At 53.4% G+C, this 11,413-nt stretch overlaps 1 pseudogene; it reads right to left on the bottom strand.

Moving 5' to 3' along the window:
* Positions 1-2,301: 2,301 nt before the first annotated feature.
* Positions 2,302-11,413, bottom strand: part of LOC148594881 (ATPase family AAA domain-containing protein 2-like) — a 68,962-nt pseudogene continuing 59,850 nt past the window's right edge.

Below are 11,413 nucleotides of genomic sequence, written 5' to 3'. Positions count from 1 at the left end.
CCACGAGAGCAGTGGGAACATGGAGTGAGTGGCCTCCATTTCCTTGTGCCACTGCTGACCCGCTTCCCCTTGCCTTGGGCTCCCTCCTCTCCGCCAAAGTGAGTCCAGCATCACCTGGGGACTCCCTTTTCCATGGGGATGGGGGAGGGGGCCTTCACCACCCCTTCCCACCCCTGGGCTTTGCAGTCCCCTATGCTGAGCTCTGTCCACTTGCCCCCACCACAGTCACGGCTGCACTGGGAGCCCATGAAAACGCATATGCTCCTACCCTGGAGCTGCATCCAGTCAAACCGGGAGCCCAGCTCTCACAGAAGCCTCTGTTATTCAGCGGCCCAGCCATACAGCCCACAGCAGGGGGTTTCACACCAACTTCCCTGCTGGTCCTTCTGATCCCAGCACCGCTGCTGCAGTGCCCATGTCAAACCCTCCTGCTGCCTTGTGGCCGTGGGGCCTGAGGCACCTCCAGCTTGTCCAGAGCTGCGCTGGAGCCCTTCAGGATTGGGCCGAGGTGGATGTGGCACTACCAGGGTGGGTGAGAGAGGGCAAATCCCTCTGCCACGCTGGAGCTGGACACATCTTTTCCTTGGGAGCTCCCTTCGGAGTCGCTCTGGGGGATCCTCCCCCTTTGCCCTGGCAGTAGCACCAGCGCTCAAGGTGCCAGGGTGGGAGTGCACAGATGGTGGGAGGGGATGGCTGACCCAGGAGGCTATAGAGACTATTGTGTCAGATTTATTCTCCCGCTAATAAAAGGAGATGTTTCCTAGGTGCCATGCTTGCGGCTTGGGCTGTTACTGCAGAGCTACAGGCAAGAACATAGTCAAGGACTTTCACTCTGAAAGGGCCTCTTGCTTTTCTGGGCTCTTCATGGGCTGAGGGCAATGAGCTCATGGGGTGATGTGCTAGTGAATGAGGGCTGGATTCAGCCCTCCCTTGCGGGTGCCCAGTGCTTCTGATAGTATTGACTGATCAAGCAGTATCTGCGTGGGGCTGTCGGCTATAGGACAAGGGTGGTGGCAGATGCCTCAGTGGGACCTTGCAGTCACAGGAAAGGAAGGTGCTGGAGCAGCTCAGGACACCTTATACATCAAACCCTGGTGTGGATCTAGGGACACACTGTGAGGCATTTGAAATGCCCTTTGATGGCTCAGAGGATCATCCACAACCACATACCCCTTGGCCAGGGGTTTTTAAGTGCAATGATCCCCGTCCAGCTGGGTCTGCTTCCTGATCCAACCACCACAGTCAATGTGGAGCCACCCCATGGTCCCGGAACACCCCGGCCTGCTCACTCTGTAGAGCAGCCCCGCCAGCTGGAGGCTCTATGGGGGCGCAGGAGAGAGCCCAGAAATGGATGGACAGGCCAGTACCCAGGCACTCACCTGGGGAAAGACTGGAAGGAGGAAGAAATGGGAAAAAGGAATGTGTTTGTGTGTCAACTGAGGGCAGGCTGCTGTGTGACTGGGGCAGCAGGCGCTGCAAGGGGAACCCCATGGCAGGGCCCCTTGTGCAGTACTGGAGAAAGTCTGGCTTGGGGGGCTGCAGGGGGTCTGGGGTAGAGAATCTCCAGGACACAGGAACAGGGGACACAGAGTGTAACGGTGCTCTGTGTCCTTGTGCCACTGGGGCCAGCCTCAGCTTGGAGCCTGATGGGGCACCTGACACACACAGCTCTGCCCCCTGGAGCTGCTGTGCCCACAGCTCTGCAGCCCCCTTCGCTGGGCACTGCTGCAGGGCTGCCCCTAGCTTGGGCTGCTCTGCTGGGTGGGCTTGGGGAGAGGGCAGGGGAGGTGCGAGAGCTGGGGAGGGGCCGGGCTGGGCTAGAGAGGGCCAGTGTTGGCTGAGCTGTGTGAACAGGCAGGGAGAGGACATGCAACAGGGGTTGTGGTGCAGGGCCTGGTCTCGTGTAGGGGAACCAAGGCCCACTCCAAGGCTCAGGGTCCCCTTAGAGACACCCTATGGTCTCCTGGGGGATCTAAATCTATCTCCAGACCTGTCATTTGGGATATAACGCTTGACTATTCATCACCTACAGGAGCACTGAACTGGAGCACACAAATGAGAACTGGATCCAGCCCTCACTGCCTGGAGCCCATGGAGAGCCTCACTCGTCACCTGTGAGCTTACTGCCTGGAGCCCATGGAGAGCCCTGGAAAGCAACAGGGTCTTGAACAGTGAAAGACCTTGAGCAATTATGACTCCAGCTTTGGAAACACAGACCTACATTCAAGCAACACAATGAGGAAACTCACTATTATTAGAGCAAAGCCAAGATTGACACAGATGGGCAGACAGATGGGCAGCTTATTTCTGAGGAACCAGCACCAATTGAATGAGTTTCCTAAGTGCATCCTTGATCTCCTTGTTCCTCATGATGTAGATGAGGGCGTTCACTGTTGGAGGCACCACAGTGTACGGAATGGCCACCACCTGATCCAGAGCTGGTGAAGAGAGGGTGAGCAGGTGAGTGAACAGTGCAGTGACGCTGAACAGGGAGACCATGGCCAGGTGTGGGAGGCACATGGAAAAGGCTTTGTGCCAACCCTGCTCAGAGGGGATCCTTAGCACGACTATGAAGATCTGCATATAGGAAAGCACAAGGAAAATTAAACACCCAAAGACTAAACAGGCAAAAACCACAGGAATTCCAGTTTCGCTGAGGGAAGAATCTGAATGAGAAAGCTTGAGGATCTGCGGGAGTTCAAAGAACTACTCCATCACATTGCCTTGGCAGAGTGGTATGGAAAATGTGTTCCCGGTGTGCAGGAGAGCATTGAGAAATCCACTGCTCCAGGAACCTGCTGCCATTTTGACACAAGCTCTGCTGCTCATGAGGGTCCTGTAGTGCAGGGCTCTGCAGATGGCAACACAGTGATCACAGGGCATGATTGTGAGGAGAGAAAACTCTGCTGCTATCATGAAGACAGTCAGGAAGTCCTGGGCAGCACATTCAAAGCAGGAAGTGGCCTTGGTGTGCACCAGAGAATTGGCCATTGATTTGGGGAGAGTGGTGGAGGTGAAAATGAGCTCAAGGAAGGAAAGGTTGAGGAGGAAGAAGTACATGGGGGTGTGGAGGTGGTGCTTGCAGGCTACGGCTGTGATGATGAGGCCATTTGCCAGGAGAGCAGCCAGGTAGATGACCAGGAAGAGGGAGAAGTGCAAGAGCTGCAGCTCCTGCATGTCTGCAAATGGCAGGAGAAGTAAGTCAGCAAAAGAGCTGCTGTTGGACATTTGCACCCTCATGTCTTTGGGGACTGTCTAAAGAAGAGAAGAAATTGAGAAGTTAGGATTTACTTTTCAAAAAAAGAGAAAACTCCCAAGTCATTCAGTTTTCATATGCCCTCCTCCCACACATCCACACACAGTCTGTCTCTTTAACCTAGAGGATCTTTTTTTTTCCCATACCTTTGCTTGAGTTCTGCTTTGCAGAACTCTGCACTCTGCACTCTGACTGAGTGTGCTGTGAGAAGAAGGGACCTCAGCCCCTGGACTCCAGGGAGCCTGTCCTGCTGTACAGCACTGGGAACCAGGGAACAGAGGGGACAAGCTTGACTATTCACCATTTCTGTCAGGTGAAATCCACTCAAGATGTCAATGGGCCCTTCAGCATCTTCCTTCCCAAATATAAAGAGGGTGCTTTGAGTAACAGAGTTTTATGGAATTGTTCGATAATTTTTATTTGATTTGGGCTGTTCTTGTCACCCCTGGGGAGTGTTCCTGAAATTAGACCTCCTGAGTCCAGAGAGGAAACCATCCACTGTTGCTATGTGCAGATGGAGATATCTCATTTGTCTGTTTCCCAGCTGTTTGATGCCTGAGGATGATCACTCTCTTATGCTGCCCTAACAGGAGAGCACACCCTGCAGAGGGCAGAGGAGTCCTGTTTCACAACGCAGATTTTCAGTTTCTCACCCTTTCTCCATACACTTAAGGGAGGTCTCCACACTCTTCTTCTAGCCCACAACTCACAGGGCTCTTTTCAGCTGCCCATAGACAGATTCTCCCCACCACCTCCATACCCTCAGCATCTCTGCAGCTTCCTCACAGGCCTCTTATAAAGCAGAGCCTTTCTAGAGGGCAGGGGGCAGCCTGGCAGGACAGCACAGGGAAATAGCCAAAGGGCCATTAGCAGTGAGGATGGGCTCTCCTTAAGGGAGATACAGCTCATTTCCCAGCCCTGTGGACTGCATTTCATGGAGTGGCACAGGACAGAATGGGTGGGAGAAGGAAGCAGGATGCTCTGTCCCTATGACAGTGTGGCAGGGAACGCCTGCTCTGAAGCATCTCCGAAGCCTGCTCTGCCCTGAATAATCCAGGAGAGAGACTATTAAAAAAAAACCAACGCACAATGACATGGACTGAGGGCAGAAGTCCCCTACATGAAGCTCAGCAACATTGTCCTGCAGCCAGACACTATCATGTAAACAGCTGTGAAGATTTTGCCATGCCCTGAATTCTGCTCTGTTCCCCTCACTCCAAACCACCCTTCACTCCTCACTGCCTTCTCTCCTCTCCTGTCCACAGCAGCAGGCAGTGCCCGCAGCCCTGCTGCTCTTGGCACAGGAGCTGCTCCTGCACACAGCTGTCTCTGGGCAGTGCTGCCAGGTTGCCCTGAGCTGCCTCTGTCCCAGGAGCCTGGCCCCGCTCAGGAGCAGAGGCCCAGCTGAACTCACCAATTTCTCTGTCCCTTGTCTCTCCTCCTCCTGGGAAAAGTTCACGTCAATAAACTAAAACAATCAGCTACTGCCCTTTGCACGCAAGTGGAGAGAAAGAGATTCCAACATTGTACTTTATTTCATCAAAGGATGACTATCTATGAAAGTTGTAAATGTGCCACTCAGGAAGCCTCATTTCACATCCCTTAACTAGACAGGAGACTGAGGAGTGGACAAGTGGGGAGTTCATTGACACAGGGTTCAGGTGCTGATTCAGAAATATCAATCTGGGCAGTACCTGTCTAGGCCTGGATCTGTAGTCGTATTCAGATCCCTCCTGTAAACTCCACAAACACAGCAACGGTGGGATACCACTTGCCAAAACTGAAGTGAGCAGAGCACAGAGATCTGCACACGAGCTCCTTGTCGAAGCTCCTCTGCAATCACTAGAGATGAAGGGTGAGAGTCAGTGTTAGTCCATAATCTCAATAATCACCTGCACACTCAACCTGGTGGGCTGAAAAGCAAGCTTTTATTAGCCAGCCGGCAGCGGACCTCTTACAGTTTGCCTGAGATCCGTGCCGTCTTAGGAAAAAGTTTGTGTTTTTATAGACAGCTGCAACTGCTTCATACATTATTTGCAGTTACCAGTTCTTCATGGCTGATATCTTATCTCATGATTCCAGCAAGAGCAGGGTGGCTCAGCATAAGTAGCAAGCTATGTTCACAGAAGCAGATAGCGAAAAGCATGAGCACGGTGACTCAGCGTAAGTAGCAAGCTATGTTCACAGAAGCAAATAGTGAAATTAGGTACCTAGTCACCTCAACCTTATTAACTTCTTATATAGCCTCTCTTTGCACAGGGTCCTATATCAGTAGCTCCCACAGAAACATCTGGTGACAGTGGAAGAGCCTGAGGAGGTGCAAGGCATGTTCCAGTGCCTGCTTGCTCTGATGGAGCTACTGGGAGACCTGCAACATCCTAGAGCAGCAGTTGGGGTCCAGGTAAGGAATTGCCTTGGCCATCTGAAATGACCCCAGATGCCAATTACGACAACAGTCCCACTCCCAATGAAGTTGATGCATGGGAAGATTCCAGGATTAACCAGCAGCTCTTGTAATTCAGTGCAGAGCCTTGATTTGATGGCACAGAAAAGTGCTGACAGGCCCTTGTCAGATGTCTGGGGTGTCCAGCATTACCACGTGTCTCTTGCAGGTACAGCAGGGGGACCTATAGGAAAACTATGCCCTCTTGGCCTAGTGGCTGGGCGAGTGCCCCAGGGCATCCTGCGTTCCTGTCCTGTACCCAAACACAGACATTCCAGCACAAATGGGAGGCACCCCCGCACCGCCACCTCTCTGCTCCAGGCTCTGCACTCTCAAACCCTTCTAGCTCTCCTCCCCTGAACTTCCATTCATTCTACCACATGATATGAACAGGCAATGGGCTAATGAGGCCCTCTGGGTGACTGCATTGTAGGCGGTCAAGGCCCATGGACATCTTCAGTGGCACCTTGTTCTTCCTGAACCAGCATCAGGTACAGGAGAGAGTGTCCGTTGGGCTGCTTTGTGTTTGAGGAAAAGCCCATGGCCAGGAATATGTGTCCCCTCACTGGAGAAGCTCCTGCCTGCCTATCTTGGCCCAGGTCTCCTTCCCCACCATCCTCGTGCTCTCTGTGCAGGTTCCATCCCTGCCGCCCGCCTCTCCCTCCAGCCCAACTGCTCACCTCCCTCGTGTGCTCCTCTGCTCCAGAGATCCCGTCCATGGAGGAGGAGGAGCTGTTTGCCTGCTGCTCCATCTCCATCTCCAGGACTCACTCGGGGGACAGCCTTGCATGGCCAGCGTGTTTCTGGTCTGTCCTCTACACAGACAGACGTGTCCTCACAGTCCATGTCACAGCCCTGTCCTCTGATCATCTGCTCACCCTGAGGGGAGCTCACAGGCCCTTGACAGATGCTGGTTCTGCTGCTGGCCCATACCAGCACTGCCTTACTGTTACTGACCTCCACAGATGGTGACTTATGTCTGAGGCCAGGGCACTGCTCTCTCCTAGACCCTTTCCTGGGAAAGCGCTGCAGGAGCAAGCATACCCTGGAGAACAACCTTGCCTATGTTCCTGGGACCAATGACAGGGTCCCTTCTGTGTGAGAATGTGACATGGCAGCAGCAGGGCCATGGCTGACGTTTGTACTCTGAGGTCATTTCTGCCTGAGGAGCTGATAGCCCCTAACTTCTGACTCTGAAAACACTTATTGCTCTGAAAAGGCCAGAGGGGGCCCTTAGCTCCCATAGGCTGTTGAGATGTTACCTCAGTGTCCGGTGGTGACAAGGCAGAAAAGGCCCATAATTTGGATGTTGGTTGTGTTGGCCTTTCTGCCTCAGCACCTGATAGGCCAGCAGCAGGCACATGGCCTGGGTGTTGGTAGTGAGGTCACCACTGTGCCTGTCCCTATATAGGGAAGCAGCAGGCATATGACCTGGATGTTGGTTGTCAGGTCACTGCTGTGCCTGTTCCTGATCGATAAGCCAACAGCTCTGATGGTGACTGTGAGGTTCTCTGTAGACCTGAGGCCATGAGCAGGCTCTGCGTTTCTGAGGTTTCTTGTGATGTCACCTCTGTCCCTGCTGCTGATAGGCCAGGGCTAGTTGAAGGTTACAGGGCACATTGTGAGGTCACTGCTGCCCCTGTGCGTTATTGGCCAGCAGCAGGACCAGCACCTGCCAAGGGCCTGTGAGGTCCCCTCAGGGTGAGCAGCATATCAGAGGATGGGCTTGTGACATGGACTGTGAGGACACGTCTGTCTGTGCAGAGGACAGGCCGGAAACACGCTGGCCATGCAAGGCTGTCCCCAGAGCGAGTCCTGCAGATGGAGACGGAGCAGCAGGTGAACGGCTGCTCCTCCTCCATGGTCGGGATCTCTGGAGAGCAGGAGTGCACGAGGGAGGTGAGCAGTGGGGCTGGATGGAAAGGTGGCAGCAGGGATGGGACCTGCACAGAGAGCACGAGAATGGTGGGGAAGGAGACCTGGGCCAAGATAGGCAGGCAGGAGCTTCTCCAGCTAGGAGACACGTATTCCTGGCCATGGGCATTTCCTCAAACACAAAGCAGACCAATGGACACTCACCCTTGTATCTGATGCTGGTTCAGGAAGAACAAGGTGCAACTGAAGATGTCCATGGGCCTTGATAGCCCAGAGGTCCTCATTAGCCCATTGTCTGTTCATATCATCTGGTGGAATGAACAGAAGTTCAGAGGAGGAGAGTTAGAAAGATTTGAGAGAGCAGAGACCGGAGTAGAGATGTGGTGGGGCGGAGGTGCCTCTCATTTATGCAGCACCCTGGATGTAGACGGGATGGGCTTTCCCTACAGCCAGTGCTGGAATGTCTGTATTTGAGCATAGGACAGAAATGTAGGATGTCCTGGGGCATGTGCCCAGCAATCACTCCAAGGGGGCATGGTTTTCCTGTAGGTCCCTGGCTGTATCTGCTAGAGACATGTGGTTGCTCTGGACACCAAAGGCATCTGACAAGGCCTTGCCAGCATTTTTCCGTGTCATCAAATCAAGGCTCTGCACTGAGAGAAGCTTCCTCTAACTTTTGGCTTTATTCTTGAAAAGTCTCTCCTAACTTCTCGATGTCTTCTGTTCCTTAGACAAGCCCACATAACTGCAGGGAGTAAATGTCCAACAGCAGCTCCTTCAAGGAGTTCCTCCTCCTGCTGTTCACAGACAGGTGGGAGCTGCAGCTTTTGCTCTTCTCGCTCTTCCTGGGCATCTACCTGGCTGCCCTTGTGGGCAACGGCCTCATCATCACAGCCATCACCTGCGACCACCGCCTCCACATCCCCATGTACTTCTTCCTCCTCAACCTCTCTGTCCTTGACATTGGCTCCGTCTCCACCACTCTTCCCAAATCCATGGTGAATTCCCTGAGGAACACTGGGATCATTTGTTACTCAGGATGTGCTGCCCAGGTCTTCCTACACGCCTGTAGTGGGGGGTGAGTGCTGTGCTGGGAAAGGGGCTGCCCAGAGGGGCTGCAGAAATGAATAATATATTCAAGACATAGAAAATATGGGAGTGATCACAGAGATTTCCTCTGCAGTCTAATGGAGAGAGCAGTGGGCACTAAAAGGCAAGAGCAGATAAACAGTTCTCCATAGCAGGTTGAGAAAGTTCCTGAAGATTTCCACTGTTTCATCACTAGAAAGCATTGAAAACAGTCCTTCATCTTTGCAGGCAGAGCTCAAGTGTCTGCGCACCAACACCCAGCGGGACTTGGAGATGTCCCAGTGTCTCTGAGTGACCTGCGTGGGCCTGACAGCTCTTGCAAGGAGCTGCGGGAGACCAGGGCCCCTCCGAGCTACAGAGGGAGGCTGGGCACAGGGGACCACGGCACCTGTCATGGCACCAGCTGTGCAGGACTCCACGACTGCATCCCATCCGGTTCTGAAAATCACTCTCCTTTTCAAGGAAAAAAGATCATGCCAAAGTCTGGTGTGCTAAAACAGAACAATGAATGAAGGTGGAAAGTATAAGAAAGCATTTATTTGCTTTAACTCTTTTTTAATCCCCTCCACAGCCCACCTCACCTCCACCGGTGACCACGTTCAACAGGTACGAGGCCCTGGAACATGCGGATCAGGTAGAGGAGGCCTTGAACCAAGGCCCGTCTAGGGGGCTCTCTCCAGAGAGGCAGTCTGATCCATCCTGCAAGGCTGCTCCCCCTTGAAAAGGAGCACCTGGAAAAAGCGGTGGGTGATTGTCGTGGGTGACTCCACGCTACAGGGCACGGAGGCACCGATATGTAGACCGGACCCCTCATCCAGAGAGGTCTGCTGCTTGCCAGGGACCAAAATAAAGGATGTTACAGAAAGGCTCCCAAGAATTGTTCAGGAGTCTGACTATTATCCTCTAGTATTGTTTCATGTGGGTGCTAATGATGCCATGGGGAAAATGAGGGATGCCAAGCAAGACTTCAGAGCCCTAGGGATGGCCATCAAAGGTACGGGTGCCCAGGTGGTGTTCTCCTCTATTCTGTCAACGAGGGGAATGGATTCAAGGAGGAGAAGGCGGATATGGCAGCTTAACAACTGGCTGCGCCGCTGGGCTTGGCAACAGGGTTTTGGCTTCTACGACCATGGGACTCTGTTTGATGACCACCAGCTAGTGGGGAATGATGGGATTCATCTCAGCAAGAGGGGCACACGTCTCTTTGCCAAAAGGCTGGCCAACCTGGTTAGAAGGGCTTTAAACTAGGCAAGAAGGGGGAAGGGGAGTGTCACACTGACATGGCAAGCAGTACCGCACAGCCCAGGTCAGATGGCGTCCAGCGGGAGTATGCTAGTGGGGAAGTAAGGATGGGAAATGATCACGGAGGGTCCTCTTTCACCCCTCCTGGGAAACCTGGGGCCTCTGTTGCTTCCCTGAAATGCCTGTATACCAATGCGCGAAGCATGGGGAATAAGCAGGACGAACTGGAGCTCTGTGTGCGGTCCCAGCGTCATGATCTTATTGGAATCACAGAGACGTGGTGGGATAGCTCACACGACTGGAGCGCTGCCATGGAAGGCTATGTGCTCTTTAGGAAGGACAGGCTGGAGAGGCGAGGGGGTGGAGTTGCTCTTTATGTGAGAGAGCAACTGGAATGCATGGAGCTCAACCTGGGTGTGGAGGATGAGCGAGTTGAGAGCTTGTGGGTAAGGATTAGAGGGCAGGCTAATGTGGGAGACACTGTGGTGGGTGTCTGCTACCGGCCACCTGGCCAAGATGAGGAGGTTGATGAGGCCTTCTATAGGCAGCTGGATATTGCCTCATGGTCACAGGCCCTGGTTCTCATGGGGGACTTCAACTACCACGACATCAACTGGGAGGACAACACAGCCAGGCATAAGCAGTCCTGGAGGTTCCTGCAGAGCGTCGACGATAACTTTTTGACGCAGGTTGTGGAGGAGCCGACGAAGAGAGGTGGGCTACTGGACCTCATGCTATCAAATAGGGAGGGACTTGTAGGAGATGTTAAGGTGGGGGGTAGCCTCAGCTGCAGTGACCATGAGTTGGTGGAGTTCAGGATTCAACGAGGAGGAGGCAGGGCTATAAGTAGCCTTACAAATATGGACTTCAGGAGGGCCAACTTTAGCCTCTTCAGAGACCTCCTCAGTAGAATCCCATGGGCTAGTGCTCTAGAAGGTAGGGGTGCCCAAGAGAGCTGGTTAGTTTTCAAGCGGCACTTCCTCCACGCCCAGCAACAGTGCATCCCTGTGTGTAGGAAGTCAGGCAGAGGGGGCAGGAGACCTGCGTGGATGAGCCGGGAGCTTGTGGCAATGCTCAAGCAGAAGGCAGCGGTATACAGAAAGTGGAAAAAAGGACAGGTCCCCTGGGAGAAATACAGGAACGTAGTCAGGGAATGCAGAGATGCGACAAGGAAAGCTAAGGCACGGCTGGAAGGCAATCTGGCAAGGGACGTTAAAAATAACAAAAAAAAATTCTTCAAATACATTAACAGCAAAAGGAAAATCAGGGAAAACGTGGGTCCGCTGGCGAACGGGATGGGCACCCTGGTTACAAATAACACAGAAAAAGCAGAGTTGCTCAATGCCTTCTTTGCTTTGGTGTTTACCAAGGGCAGCCCTTTAGAGCCCCAGGCCCTAGGGACAAGAGAAGAAGCCGGGGGAGAGGAAGACTTGCCCTGGGTAGAGGAAGATTAGGTCAGAGAGCACCTAAGGAACCTCGATACCCACAAATCCATGGGCCCTGATGGG

This window comes from Tinamus guttatus, unplaced genomic scaffold (assembly GCF_059628265.1).
Source record: "Tinamus guttatus ecotype Peru unplaced genomic scaffold, ASM5962826v1 Tinamus_guttatus_pri_ptg000190l, whole genome shotgun sequence".
Lineage (NCBI taxonomy): Eukaryota > Metazoa > Chordata > Aves > Tinamiformes > Tinamidae > Tinamus > Tinamus guttatus.
The sequence above is the reverse complement of the archived record's forward strand: the minus strand, read 5'-3'. Positions and strand labels throughout refer to the sequence as shown.